The following is a 14665-nucleotide window of genomic DNA, read 5'->3' on the forward strand; positions in this document are numbered from 1 at the left end:
GTGATACAGAGAGAAGCAGACTGCAGTGTAAAGAGGAATTCAGTTTAAGGACACAGTAGTGAAAATGTATCTAAAATTAAAAAATTAAACTAACATTACACTGTATGTTAAGTGGAATTTAAATAAAAACAAAAATAAATAAATAAATAAAAATTAAAAGTGAGTAGTGCTGGAGATGTAAATTTGGAAGTCACAGACATGGCTGGGCATCTGGGGACTTGAGTATGAGGTGAGGTTGCTTGGGAAGAGTGGGTGAGTTCCATGGGGAAAAGCAGGCATTTTTCCATTGTTTATTACTATTTCCCAAGCACCCAGAACTGTACCTGGAATTTATTTATTTACTTTTTAAAAAAAATTATAAAGATTTTATTTATTTATTAATGACAGACACACAGAGAGAAACAGAGAACGACAGAGACACAGGCAGAGGGAAAAGCAGGCTCCATGCGGGGAGCCTGATGTGGGATTTGAACCCGGGTCTCCAGGATCATGCCCTGGGCCAAAGGCAGTGCCAAACCACTGAGCCACCCAGGCTGCCCTGTACCTGGAATTTAATAAGCAAGCAATAATTTGTTTGTTTTTAAGTATAGTTGACACACAATGTGACATAGTTTCAGGTGGATTCAGTAAGTATTTAAATAAATGAATGAAATACTGAAAAGAAAAGAGGGCTAAGAACATAACTGAGAGGGCCGCCTGGGTGGCTCTGTTGGTTAAGTGTCTGCCCTTGGCTCAGGTCATGATCCCTGAGTCCCAGGATTGAGTCCTGTATAGGGCTCTCTGTTCAGTGGGGAGCTTGCTTCTCCCTCTGCCCCTCCCCCATTTGTGCTTGCTCACTTGCTCTCTCTGTCAAATAAAAAAATTAAAATAAAAACTTAAAAAAAAGAAAACAACATAACTTTGAGAAACACCCACACTGAAGATGGATACGTGAAAAGAAGCCAGTGCAGGGGTTTGAGATAGAAAGTCTAGAGAAGTGAGGGGAAGGCAGGAAGGAAGGAGTGGGGGGTCAGGTACCAAGGCGGGAGAACTTCCAGAAGTTCAACAATACTGCAAAAAGACCAAGAACTACATAACAAAAAGATCTCCATTTGTTTTAGCAAACTGAAAGTCACTGGGGTTGTTTGTGTCAGCAGTTTCAATGAAGGTAGAAGGCAGATGACAGTGGTTTGAAGCACCTAGGGAAGATGGTACGGAACTGGAGGCTGTGAGTATAGATATTCTTTTCAGAAAGTTGGCTGCACTGTCATTAAATAATTTTTCTCATTTATTTTTTTTAAGATTTTATTTATTATGAGAAACACAGAGACCGAGGTAGAGACATAGGCAGAGGGAGAAGCAGGCTCCCTGAGGGGAGCCTGATGCAGGACTCAATCCCAGGACCGCAGGATCACGCCTTGAGCCAAAGACAGATGCTCAACCACTGAGCCACCCACGCGTCCCTCATTTATTTATTTTCTGACCTAGGCAGCCCTTGTAATCCGTCACTCTATAATGAATGTGTATGTGTGTGTGTGTATCTCCATATATATATATCCATCCAATTCACTTATTCATTTACTTATCCATTCATCCTCACTTCTTCTCTTTCTCTCAAGCCCTACACTATTTTTTTTATTTTTATTTATTTAATATTTTATTTATTTATTCATGAGAGACACAGATAGAGAAAAAGAGGCAGAGACACAGACAGAGGAGAAACAGGCTCCATGCAGGAAGCCCGACGTGGGACTCGATTCCGGGTCTCCAAGATCATGCCCTGGGCTGAAGGCAGACACCAAACTGCTGAGCCACCCAGGGATCCCCCCTACACTATTTTTTAGAATATTTTATTTATTTTTTCATGAGAGACACACAGAGAGGCAGAGACACAGGCAGAGGGAGAAGCAGGCTCTATGCAGGGAGCCTGATGTGGGACTCGATCCCAGGACTCCAGGATCACACCCTGAGCCAAAGGCAGATGCTCAACCACTGAGCCACCCAGGGGTCCCTCAAGCCCTACACTTAATACATCAGCAAATTCTCACTCGATCTCCATAATATATCCTGAATCTGACCATTTCTCATCATGCCCACACTACCAATCAAGGCCAAGATCCTATCATCTTGTCACCTGGACCACTGAAATAACTTCCAACAGATTTCCCTGCTTCAACCCTTGCTTCCCTCTTATCTATTCTCTTTTTTTTTTTTTTTAAGATTTTCTTTGTAAGTAACTTCAACACCCAATATGGAGTTTGAACTCACAACCCCAACAAGAGTCACATGCCCCATGGACTGAGCCAGCCAGGTGCTCCTCCCTCTTGTGTATTCTTCTACCACAGTCAGAGCCATCCTTCCAAATTCTTTTTTTTTTTCATCCTTCCAAATTCTGAGTCATATTTTGTCAATCTTCTCTTTAGAAACCCCTCCAATGATCCGTCATCTCATTTCAAGTCCCTGTATAATCTGAAAATCCCCCCCTTTCCTTGGCTTCCCTCATGTCCAACACCCATACCCTTCAGCCACCTTTATATCAGCCACACTGGCCCCCTCATTGCTCCCTGAACACTCGCCACCACAGGCTGTTAACACTTGAGATTGGTATCTAACCACTCTTTCCTCAGACATCATCAGTTCTTCAGCACTCTGTTCAAATATCCAAAGGTCTTGGGGCCCTTGGGTGGCTCAGTGGTTGAGCATCTGCCTTTGGCTCAGGTCTTGATCCCGGGGTCCTGGGATCAAGTCCCACCTTAGGCTCCCAGCTCAACGGGGAGCCTGCTTCTCCCTCTGCCTATGTCTCTGCCTCTCTGTGTGTCTCTCATGAATAAATAAATAAAATCTTTAAAAAATAGGGAAGCCTGGGTGGCTTAGTGGTTGAGCCCCTGCCTTTGACCCAGCGCATGATCCTGGACTCACGGGATCAAGTCCCACATCAGGCTCCCTGCATGGAGCCTGCTTCTCCCTCTGCCTATGTCTCTGCCTCTCTCTCTCTCTATCTCTCATAAATAAATAAAATCTTTTTAAAAAAATATATATCCAAAGGGCTTCCCTGGCCATCTTTATAAATGATCACACCTCGGTCTCTCCCAGCTCTATCTTCTCTTTGTCCTGCTCAATGGCACTTGTCACCAACAGACCTATTCTAGTAATTTATTTATTGTCTGTTTCCCTTCACTAGGCTGTGAACACCTACAAAGTACGCCTTTTGAGAGCACCTCCTCTGGAAAAGCGGAAAGAAAGATAACCAAGAAAATTATCCCTGCCCTTGAGGAACCCACACTTCAGTGAGTCATATCACCTAACAAGTAATTAGAATGGAAATGCTCAAAGCAGTTGGATCCAAGAGTCTGAGGCCCCAGGGAACAGTGCGGTTTGGGGCAGTCTTCAGCCTGGGTAGTAGTTAAAACCATGAGTTCATTCAAAGAGAATGTAAGAAATGAAAAATGCTCAGGAGACACCGGTGTTTAAGGGGTGAAGGTCAGAGAAAGGAGGCCAAGAAGGAACAGTAATAATCAACGACGTGCGGAAGAGCTGGAAGAGTGAGCCACTGACGTCATCGCTACTAGAGCCTGTATGGAATACTACTAATAGTCAAGCAAGGATCATTCCTCATAATTCGCTAGTGTCACCTACTGTTCTGAGCCTGTTTCATATATTCATACATTAAACCCGGGGAGTGAGGCACCAGTATGGCCCTACCTTACACAGAAAACTCTGTGAAATTCACCTACCCAAGTGCACACATCTACTAAAAAATAAAGATTAGAACCCAAGCAGCCCCCCCCTTTTAAAAGATTTTATTTATTTATTCATCACACACACACACACACACACACACACACACAGAGGTAGAGACACAGAGGGAGAAGCAGGCTCCCTGTAGGAAGCTTCATGCGGGACTTGATCCCAGGACCCTGGGATCATGACTTGAGCCAAAGGCAGATGCTCAACCACTGAGTCACCCAAGTCTCAAGCAGCCCTCTTAACCACTATGTTGTTATCCATCATTCTATACTATGCTACCTCTCTATTTTTTCCGTGTTTTATTGAGTACCTACTAAGGGTCAGGATGTAGAATAGTAAGGTGGATAAGGTCCCTCTCTTCCTGGAGCTCATATCCTTGAGGGGGAGACTGACCCTGAACAAATCAGCTGATGCATGATAGACAATGCACCTTGGGGTGCCTACCTGGCTCAGTCGGTGGAGCACATGACTCTCAATCTCAGAGTCATGAGTTCAAGGCCCAAGTTGGGCATGGCGCCTACTTAAAAACAAACAAACAAACAAAAAAACAGGGGCGCCTGGGTAGCTCAATGGTTGAGCATCTGCCTTTGGCTCAGGGCGTGATCCCAGGGTCCTGGGACCGATACTCTCATCAGGCTCCCTGCAGGGAGCCTGCTTCTCTATCTGCCTATGTCTCTGCCTCTCTCTCTCTGTATCTCTCATGAATAAAAAAATAAAATCTTAAAAAATAAAATAAAATTACATAACTAAAAATCAAAGCAGACAATAAGTGCCATGAAGAAAAATGAAGTAGGGTAGGGTTTCATGAATGGTACCTGGTTGCCTCTCTGAGGAGGTGACACAGAAGTAAAAATCTGAAGGAAGTGAGAGAGTGAGCCAAGAGGATATCTGGAGGAAGAACATTCCAGGCAGAGGGAACAGCAAGTGCAAAAGCCTTAAGGTGTGAGTGTGCCCCGGTGTGTTCCAGGAACTGCAAGGAGGTCATTGCAGTGGAAGGACAGTGAGTTACAGAGAGAAAGGTGATAAGGTCAGAAAGATACAGAAAGGTTTCCAGGATATATTGCTAAGTGAATAAGATGAAGGGATCAGGCATATTAGCTTGTATGTTATCACATTGAGTAAAGAAATGTGTGTGTATCCATATGTAAAGATATATACATTATATATGTATATGTATAATATATATGTACATATTATATATATAATATGTACATATATCTGTGCTTCTGTATATTCTGAAATATTAGACAACAAACTTAACAGTGATTACCTTTTAAAGGAGGGGACATTCAGATTTTTAATTTTATGTTGTTCCATACTACTTGAAAATTTTCACCTTACATACATTACTTTTACTTATTTATTTTTAAAGATTTTATTTATTTGAGAGAGAGCACAAGCAGGGGGGAGAGGGAGAAGCAGACTCCCTACTGAGCAGGGAGACCGATGTAGGGCTCGATTCCAGGACCCCGGGTTCATGACCTGAGCTGAAGGCAGATGCTTAACTGACTGAGCCACCCAAGGCGCCCCCATACATTATTTTTCTAATAATCAAAAAGTAGCTTAAAAAACAACCACCAGGACAAAAAACACCTCTTCACCAGCTGGGCTCTGCTAAAGTCTTTCTCTTTCCCTTTTCAGCCAAGCCCCTCTGGAGAGTGGCCTCCACTTGCTTCTCCTTGTCCTTTTCATTTCCTCCTTGACCCAATACAATCTGACCTCACACTTAACCTTTGCCCCCCACTACTGCTCTTGCAGGGATCGCCTGTGACTTCCCTAGGACTACCAGGGACACTCTGCAGTCCTTTTGCTCTCAGCTGTGTTGGACATTTTTTACAGCTCTTCTGTTTCAAAGGCTTTCTCCTTTGGCTTCCCTCCTGCCCGTTTTGGTCACGGAGCCTTCTTCCTCCGCTTGCTTTCATTGGCTACTTTTTATCAGCCCATCCAATAGACCTGGGTTTCTTTGGGTTCTACCCCCCTCCCTTTTTTAAGATTTATTTATTTATTCATGAGAGCCACAGACTGAGAGGGAGAGGCAGAGACATAGGCAGAGGGAGAAGCAGGTTCCTCGCAGGGAGCCCGATTCGGGACTCGGATCCCAGGACCCCGGGATCATGACCTAAACCAAAGGCAGACGCTCAACCACTGAGCCACCCAGGTACCCCCAGGCCCAAGCTTTCAGTGGCCCTTTCTGATCTTCCAAGTCCTAGATCTAGATTTTCAGCCTGTTCTTGAGCTTCCAGGCTGATATATCCAGCTGCCTATTAAACAGCTCCACCTGCAGCTCTCCCAGGCATCTCAAATTTGGCTGTTCCAAAACCAAGCTCATCATCTCTGAACAAAATCATCTTTCTCCTGTTGTTCTTATCTTAGTTGGCAGTGTCAGCATCTGCTTGATTGACCCTAGCCAGCAACCTGAGGAAAGCCCCTCTTCTTCACCCTCCATATCTAAATGGACACTAAAAGTCCTTCTATCTGCTAAATATCTTTGGAATCTGTCCTTATTCCTACATCTCCACTGCCCCTGCACCCATACCTGGACTACTGCATGTGGCTATATGAGTCTGAAGTCCTGGGAAGGGGCACCTGGGTGGGTCAGTAGTTGAGCGTCTGCCTTTGGCTCAGGTTGTGATCCCAGGGTCCTGGGACTGAGTCCTGCATTGGGCTCCCCGCAGGGAGCCTGCTTCTCCCTCTGCCTATGTCTCTGCCTTTCTCTATGTCTTGAATAAATGAATGGATGAATGAATGAATGAATGAATATTTAAAAAAAAAATAAAAAATAAAGTCCTGGGAAGGAGCACCTGGGTGGCTCAGCTGGTTGGGCTTCCAACTCTTTTTTTTTTTTAAGATTTTATTTATTTATTCACGAGAGACACAGAGAGAGAGAGAGAAGCAGAGACACAGGCAGAGGGAGAAGCAGGCCCCACGCAGGAGCCCGATGTGGGACTTGATCCCGGGACCTCAGGATCATGCCCTGGGCCAAAGGCAGGTGCTAAACTGCTGAGCCACCCAGGGATCCCGGCCAACTCTTTTTTTTAAAGATTTCATTTATTTATTCATGAGAGACACAGAGACAAAGGCAGAGACACAGGCAGAGGGAGAAGAAGTAGGGTCCATGTGGGGAGCCCAATTCAGGACTTGATCCCAGGACCCTGGGATCACGACCTGAGCCAAAGGCAGACGCTCAACCACTGAGCCACCCAGGCAGCCTGATGGCCAACTCTTGATTTTGTTTCAGCTCGTGATCTCAGGGTGGTGGGATTGTGCCCCAGGTTGAGCCCTATGCAGAGTTACACACACTTAGTGGGGAGTCTATTTGGGCTTCTCTCTCTCTTTCTCCTCCCTTTTCTCCTCCCCTCATTTGTGCACACGCTCATTCTCTCTCTCTCTGATAAATAAAATCTTAAAAAAGAAAAAAGGACTGCAGTTTAGAGGACCTAGGAAGAGAGGGAAAGGAAATGCTTTATTTTTATTTATTTATTTTTTTTTTTAGGAAATGCTTTAATATCACATTTGCTTCAAGCTTCTACAAGATGAAATCATAATAATCAAATAATAATTCTTCCTGTCATTTTTCTGTCTTTGAGAGATATGAATTTTGGTCATGGGTACAATTATGTATTATGTATGTATGTATTGAGAGAAAGGGAGAACCTGTACAGGGGGCAGGGAAGGGCAGAGGAAGAGGGAGAGAGAGAATCTTAAGCAGGCTCTGAGCCCAGCATGGAGCCCTGTGAGGGGCTAGATCTCACAACCCTGAGATCATGACCTGAGTGGAAATGAAGAGTCAGAGGCTTCACAGACTGAGCAACCATCATCAGTAGAATTTCAAAGGGAGACAATTAAACTGATTTTATAAATTTTTTTAAAACAAATAAATTGCCCAGTACATGCTGCCAAAATCTTCTGATAAAACAAGACCCTTTGGGTATGAATCCCAAGGTCTGAGAGTTCAGCTGGAAAGGGTCATTTATTCTGCAAACATTAATTGGGCTGATACAGACACTGCTGAACACAAGGGGATACAACGAAAGGTAACACATGATTCCAGTTCTCAAAGAACTCATGGCCTCAAAATCATCTAGCCCTTGCCTTTGGCCAGGACTACAGAAAGCCAACTGTCCACACCAGGGTCAGTATTTACAGTCCTTTTAGTCCTAGGCATCGCTATACCTAATTCTTTTGGAGCTCAGAAATGGGTTCAGGGCAGTAGCAAAATGTAACCATCACTTCCTTATAAAAGGGTGCCTGCATAGAAAGGTAATGGACTTGGGCCTTCCTTCCCCAGAAGATAGTAGCATCTAAAGATTCTGAACCATGGTGGGGGCTTGGATGGCTCAGTTCGTTGAGTGCATGGCTTTTGATTTCAGCCCAGGTCCTGATCTCAGGTTGTGGGATGCAGCCCCTCCATCAGCTCTATGCTCAGCAGGGAGTCTGCTTCTCTCCTTTTGCCCCCTACCTTCCCCATTCCCCACTCTCTCAAAATAAATTAAAAAATAAAAAAATGTTTTTAAATTATTAAAATGATGATTATTATTTTTAGATTTTATTTATTTATTCATGAGAGACACACAGAGAGAGGCAGAGACATAGGCAGAGGGAGAAGCAGGCTCCCTGTAGGGAGCCTGATGCGGTACTCCATCCTGAGACCCCGGGATCATGTCCTGAGCCAAAGGCAGATGCTCAACCACTGAGCCACCCAGCCATCCCCAAAATTACTAAGATTCTGAACTGTCTTCTGTTGAGTGATGATCACGCCATCCAATGGGCAAGTTTAAATGACTCAGGCACTGTTCTTTTCTTAGTTTGATGACTTTAAGGACTACTAATGCAATGTTTTCCATTGGCGGCCTGTTTGGAGAAAGGACATTGCTGATTTGAGAGAGGGCATCCTCACTAATGCCTAGGTAAATCCCTAAGGGTAGAATGTGTCTACCTGAATGAGAGAGATGACACTTTACTTAGATTATGTAATTCTTTTTTTTTTTTAAGATTTTATTTATCCATTCATGAGAGACAGAGAGAGAGAGAGAGAGAGGCAGAGACACAGGCAGAGAGATAAGCAGGTCCCACACAGGAAGTCCAATGCAGGACTCCATCCCGGAATCCCAGGATCATCCCCCGAGCCAAAGGCAAATGCTCAACCCCTGAGCCACCTAGGCATCCCTAGATTATGTAATTCAATCTTCAAAATAGTCTTGTGAAGTTGCTATTAATATATTTATTTTTGTAAATTAGGAAACAGGTGTAATGAGCCTAGGTGCCTGATTCAAGATCACATAGCTGCAATTCCTAGACCTGCAATTCAAGCCAATTTGTGACTCTCTGAGCCCACGTTAGTTCCACCATGATACTGGCTTGCAATGAAAAGTATTCTAGAGAGAGGAAAAGGGAATGAACATCTAGAGGTCCATTCAAACAGAAGTAATTCATAAGCTTGCAAAAAGGGGCATAATTTGGGGTTCCTGTCTTTTTTTTTTTTTAAGATTTTATTTATTTATTCATGAGAGACACAGAGAGAGAGGCAGAGACATAGGCAGAGGGAGAAGCAGGCTCCACGTAGGGAGCCTGATGCAGGACTCGATTCTGGGACGCCAGGATCATGCCCTGAGCCAAAGGCAGACACTTTCATCACTAAGCCACAAGTCCCTAGGGGTTCCTGTCTTAAATTTTCCCTTTGTCATTTGGAAGAAATGTCAAATATGGGCATTTCCTTTAGGTTGGCAAAGATCAAGAAGTTAAAAATTCTTTCTGGAAGGGTGGAGTAAAGAGGCACTTTAAACATTGTCAGCGGGAGTTACGAATATAATCTTTTTAATTTTTTTAAAGATTTTATTCACTCATTCATGAGAGACAGAACGAGAGAGAGAGAGAGAGAGAGGCAGAGACACAGAAGGAGAAGCAGGCCCCACACAGGAGCCCGATGTGGGACTCGATCCCGGGTCTCCAGGGTCACGCCCTGGGCAGAAGGTGGCACTAAACTGCTGAGCCACCCAGATTGCCCTATCAACTTTTTAAAAAAACATTTTATTTATTAATTTGACAGAGAGAGCACACAAGCAAGGAGAGCAGCAGGCAAAGGGAGAGAGAGAAGCAGGTTCCCCACAGAGAAGGAAGCCCAGTGTGGGGCTTGATCCCAGGACTCTGATATCATGATGGAAGCCAAAGGCAGAGGCTTAATGGACTGAGCCACCCAGGCTCCCCTAAATTAGTATAATCTTTATGAGGGACAACTTGACAACATTTATCAAAATTACAAATGTACATATCTTTTTAAAAAAGAGGGCAGCCCTGGTGGCTCAGCCGTTTAGTGCCACCTTCAACCCGGGGTGTGATCCTGGAGACCTGGGATCGAGTCCCGTTTCGGGCTCCCTGCCTGGAGCCTGCTTCTCCCTCTGCCTCTCTCGGTCTCTCATGAATAAATAAAATCTTAAAAAAAAAAAGATTATTTATTTATTTTTATAGAGAGAGGGAGAGAGAGATCCCATGAGCAGGAGGGGCAGAGGAAGAGGATGAGAAGTGTGGAGCCCAATGGGCTTACTCTCAGAACCCGGAGATCATAACCTGAGCCAAAGTCAAGTGTCAGATGCTTAATAGACTGCGCCATACAGGCACCCTGAAATGTATGTACCTTTTGACTCAGTAATTCCACTTCTAGAAATTTATACTACAGAGATTTTGCACATTTGCAAAATTACAAATGGTCAGAGTAATACACTGCGAAATTGTTTGAAATCACAAAAGTTTGGAAACAAGTGGCCACCTCTGAGGAAGAGGTGAAATAAATTATGTGAATAAACAACTATTCCATGAGGCCCTAAGAATGAGGAAGAGCTATCTACTAATAGGAGTTATTTCTGAGATATAGATTTCCAAGCAAGATCCAGGAAGCGTGGTCGATCCTGTCTCATTTATGAGACAACTTCTTTTTTTTTTTTTAATTTTATTTATTTATGATAGTCATCACAGAGAGAGAGAGAGAGGCAAAGACATAGGCAGAGGGAGAAGCAGACTCCATACAGGGAGCCTGACGTGGGATTCGATCCCGGGCCTCCAGGATCGCGCCCTGGGCCAAAGGCAGGCACCCAACCACTGCGCCACCCAGGGATCCCAAGACAACTTCTATACGCACTTGCTTGTCTAGGCACAAACTATCCCTGGGAGACTGTATGAGACACTGATAACATTAGTTGCTCCTAAGAAAAGGTGAGATGATGACTGGGAGGGGGGAGTTCAGAACAAGAGTGGAGTGAAGACTAATTCTTTTAATTTTTTTTTTACATATTTTATTTATTTATTCATGAGAGACACAGAGAGAGAGAGAGAGCGAGAGAGAGAGAGAGAGAGAGAGAGAGGCAGAGACAGAGGGAGAAGCAGGCTCCATGCAGGGAGCCCAATGTGGGACTGGATCCTGGGACTCCAGGACCACGCCCTGGGCTGAAGGCAGGCTCCAAACCACTGAGCCACCCAGGGATCCCGTTTTTTTTGTTTGTTTGTTTGTTTTGTTTTGTTTTGTTTTGTTTGAGAGAGAAAGCCATGAGCTGGAGGAAGGACGGGGGGAGGGGGAGGGGAGGAGGATCTTAAGCAGGCTCCACGTTAGCACAGAGTTTGTTGTGGGTCACGATCCCACAACCCTGAGATCATGACCTGAGCCAAAATCAAGAGTGGGACTCTTACCCATCACTTAACCGACTGAGCCACCCAGGGACTCCTAATTCCTTTAAACTCTTAACCATATGAATATTTTAGGTATTCAAGAAAAATAAATTGAATTAAAATGTAAAAAATAAAGCACATGCATTTTTAGGGCATTCACATTGTTGTACAGCTGTCACCACCATCCACCCCCATAACTCTTCATCTTGGAATTCTGAGACTCTATACCTATTAAGCGATAACTCCCCATCTTCCTCTCACCCTGGCCCCTGGAAACCACCATACTTTCTGTCTTTATGATTTTGATTACTCTAAGTAACTCACATAAGTGAAATCATACATTATTTGTCTTTCTGTGACTGGCTTATTTTACTTAGCGTGTCGTGTCTACGATTCATCCGTGTTATAGCACGGTGCAGAATTTCCTTCCTTTTTTCTCTCTTCCTTTTTAAGGCTTAATATTCCAATAAATGAATATACCACATTTTGGTAACCCGTTCATCAGTTGATGGACACATGAATTGTTTTGGCTACTGTGAAGAATGCGGCGATGAACAAGGGTCTGCAAAACTCTCTTTGAGATCCTTCTTTCAATCCTTTTGGATATATATCCAGAAGTGGAATTGCTGGATCACATGGTAATTCTATTTTTAATTTTCTGAGGAACCATCATAATGTTTCATTACTATTTTTTAAAATTTTTATTTATTTATGATAGAGAGAGAGAGAGAGAGGCAGAGACACAGGCAGAGGGAGAAGCAGGCTCCATGCACCGGGAGCCCGACGTGGGATTCGATCCCGGGTCTCCAGGATCGCGCCCTGGGCCAAAGGCAGGCGCCAAACCGCTGCGCCACCCAGGGATCCCTCATTACTATTTTTTTTAAGATTTTATTTATTTATACACAAAGAGAGGCAGAGACACAGGCAGAGGGAGAAGCAGGTTCCATGCAGGGAGCCCGATGTGGGACTCAATCCCAGGACTCCAGGATCATGCCCTGGGCTGAAGGCAGACGCTCAACCAACGAGCCACCCAGGCATCCCTCATTACTATTTTCCACCACAGTGGTACCGTTTTACATTCCCACCAGCAAGGGTTCCAATTTCTCTACATCCTCACCCGCATTTGTTTTGCTTTTTTGTGTGCGTTTTTTTTTATTTCTTTGTTTATAGTAGCCATCCTAATGGGTGTGAGGTAGCGTAGTATGTCTTTGGGGATCAGCAATATGGTTAGTGGATATTGGTGTCAGACTCCCATGGCTTTGAATGATGCTACTTACTAGCTGTGTGACCTTGAACATTATTCTGGGCCTGTTTCCCCATTTGTAAAATCGAGACTTAATCTCAGAGGGTTGGCGAGAACTGAATGCACATAAAACACTCAGGTCACGGAAAGCACCCTACAAATGTAAGTTATTATTATTTCTGCCTTCAAAGCTCCAAAAATAAACCAAACTCTGATTTGCTCTGGCTCCTTCTGGACTAGTCTGGAGGCAAAGAGACAAACTCGATTTCTCAAGGAGTTTTTCTACCCAGGGGCTTGAGTCTGGGGGGACTTCATACAATCTTCACTGACATGCTTCCTTTCAGCCGCCCCCACCCAACCTGCAGACCTCCCACCTGTGCCAAATGAAGTGTGCTTGGATTGAGGGTACTGGGAACCCAGGCAGTTTATGTTTTCTCAGGGGTGGAGGGACGGGAAGAAATCCTGTTGACACAGTTATGTAAAGGCTGTCACTAGGTCCCCTTGCCTGTTACCTCTGCAGACCGTTATGCATATTAAAGAAGGGGGGGGCGGCAAATACAAAAGAAAAATAAGCGAGAAAGAGTGAGAGAGTGAACAAATCAGGATGCATGAGGGAATCCACGTGGTCGCCAATCTGTAACTGATCAGAGCAGCTACGCTGAAGCAAAACCCCCAGCGCCTACCGCCAAATATATTGCAATGGAGAAACCGTCCACAATGGGGTGTCTATATCCTTAGCAGAGTCCTGGGGCTGCCGCTGAAGAGACTCTCCCGCTACTCCCACCCTTTTTTGCACCCAGTAAACCACGCGATGTAACAACGGAATCTGGTTCTGTGTGTGCGCTGTGAGTGTGCGCTTTGCAAACCATCTGGGCTCCATCCTGCGCGGTTGGAACGACGATCGATCCCGGACGAGTTGGGGGAGTTGGAGCTTGCCCGCGTCTCCTCCCTTTCTCTGCTCGCCTCTAGCCCCCACCCCGTCGTTCGCTCGGCACTAACGTTTCGCCGGCGGAGGGACGTTAGGTTTTCAGCACCAGGAGGCCGTGGACCTTCTCTGGAGGCGTGCAGTGCACCCTCCAGAGGGCCAGAGCCGATTGCAACCTGCTCACCACGACCCTCCCCCTCCTTCCCCAAATCGCCGCCCCAGGCTGTAATATTACAAGCAGCGTGCTCTGTACCCGTGCGGGAGTCCAGGAAGGCTGCGTGACCTTCCAGCGAACTCCACCGCGGCTGGGGGGATGGAGGCTGCCCCGGGGCCTGCAGGCTGTGTGTATCGATCCCCCAGCCTCAGCCTCAACCCAAGTTCTCCCGGCACAATCCCCTCCCTCCCCTCTCCGCTTTCCCAGCCTCGCAGGCTTCTAACGCCTAGCTCGAGGCGCCCTCCCCTCTTTCCCGCAATAAAGTAAACCGGGTGGATATTCATCCCCCGCCCTCCCCCGCCTCCTTCCTTCCCCCCTCCCCCCTCAGCCTACTAACCCCGCGCACAGAGCTCGCCGCCGGCGGGCCCCTTCCACCCAGTGTATCATAATGCCCAACGCTCTTCTCCTCCCCCTCTCTTAATCAGAAACGTGCTCGCGAGCCCCCCTCCCTCCGCATGCATACATTAGGGTCTGCTTTGCATGCAGCGGCAGGCAGAGAACTGAGGAAGAAGGGGCGGGGGCGCTTTTGCCCGCCTCTTCCCTCCAGGCCCCGTTAGCCATCCAGCTTCAGCTTCGTTGTAACACCGCCTCGTTAGCGGAGCACGCCGTGGCCCCAGTGCCCGGGCTGGAGAAACACGACCCAACTCTGTGCGGAAGGGCACGAGAGCCAGGGGCTCCTGAGCCCCGAGAGCACGGTCGGGCGAGGAGGTGGCGGGAGACCTGCCACTCGGCGTGCGCATTCTGGAGAGAGAGAGGGCGAGAGAGGGGAGCTCCAGCATGAAAATGGGAGGGGCTCCTCTCCTCTCTCCCTCTCCTTTTTTTTTTTTTTTTTTTAAATTTTAAAGCGCGTTCATTGAGGGCCTGTCTATTTTGCATAGAGTAAACTGGGCGACGCTTCCGT

At 45.9% G+C, this 14665-nt stretch overlaps 1 long non-coding RNA gene across 2 annotated transcripts in view; it reads left to right on the top strand.

Annotated features, from left to right (window-relative positions):
* Nucleotides 1-8244, top strand: part of LOC140631063 (uncharacterized) — a 12700-nt gene extending 4456 nt beyond the window's left edge. The window contains exon 3 of one of the 2 annotated variants that reach the window (XR_012028735.1): nucleotides 3161-8244. This is a non-coding gene — a long non-coding RNA (uncharacterized lncRNA). The remainder of the gene's footprint in view (nucleotides 1-3160) is intronic. The other variant, XR_012028734.1, reaches the window with a different exon arrangement.
* The last annotated feature ends 6421 nt before the right edge of the window (nucleotides 8245-14665 follow it).

This window comes from Canis lupus, chromosome 3 (assembly GCF_048164855.1).
Source record: "Canis lupus baileyi chromosome 3, mCanLup2.hap1, whole genome shotgun sequence".
NCBI classification, from domain to species: domain Eukaryota; kingdom Metazoa; phylum Chordata; class Mammalia; order Carnivora; family Canidae; genus Canis; species Canis lupus.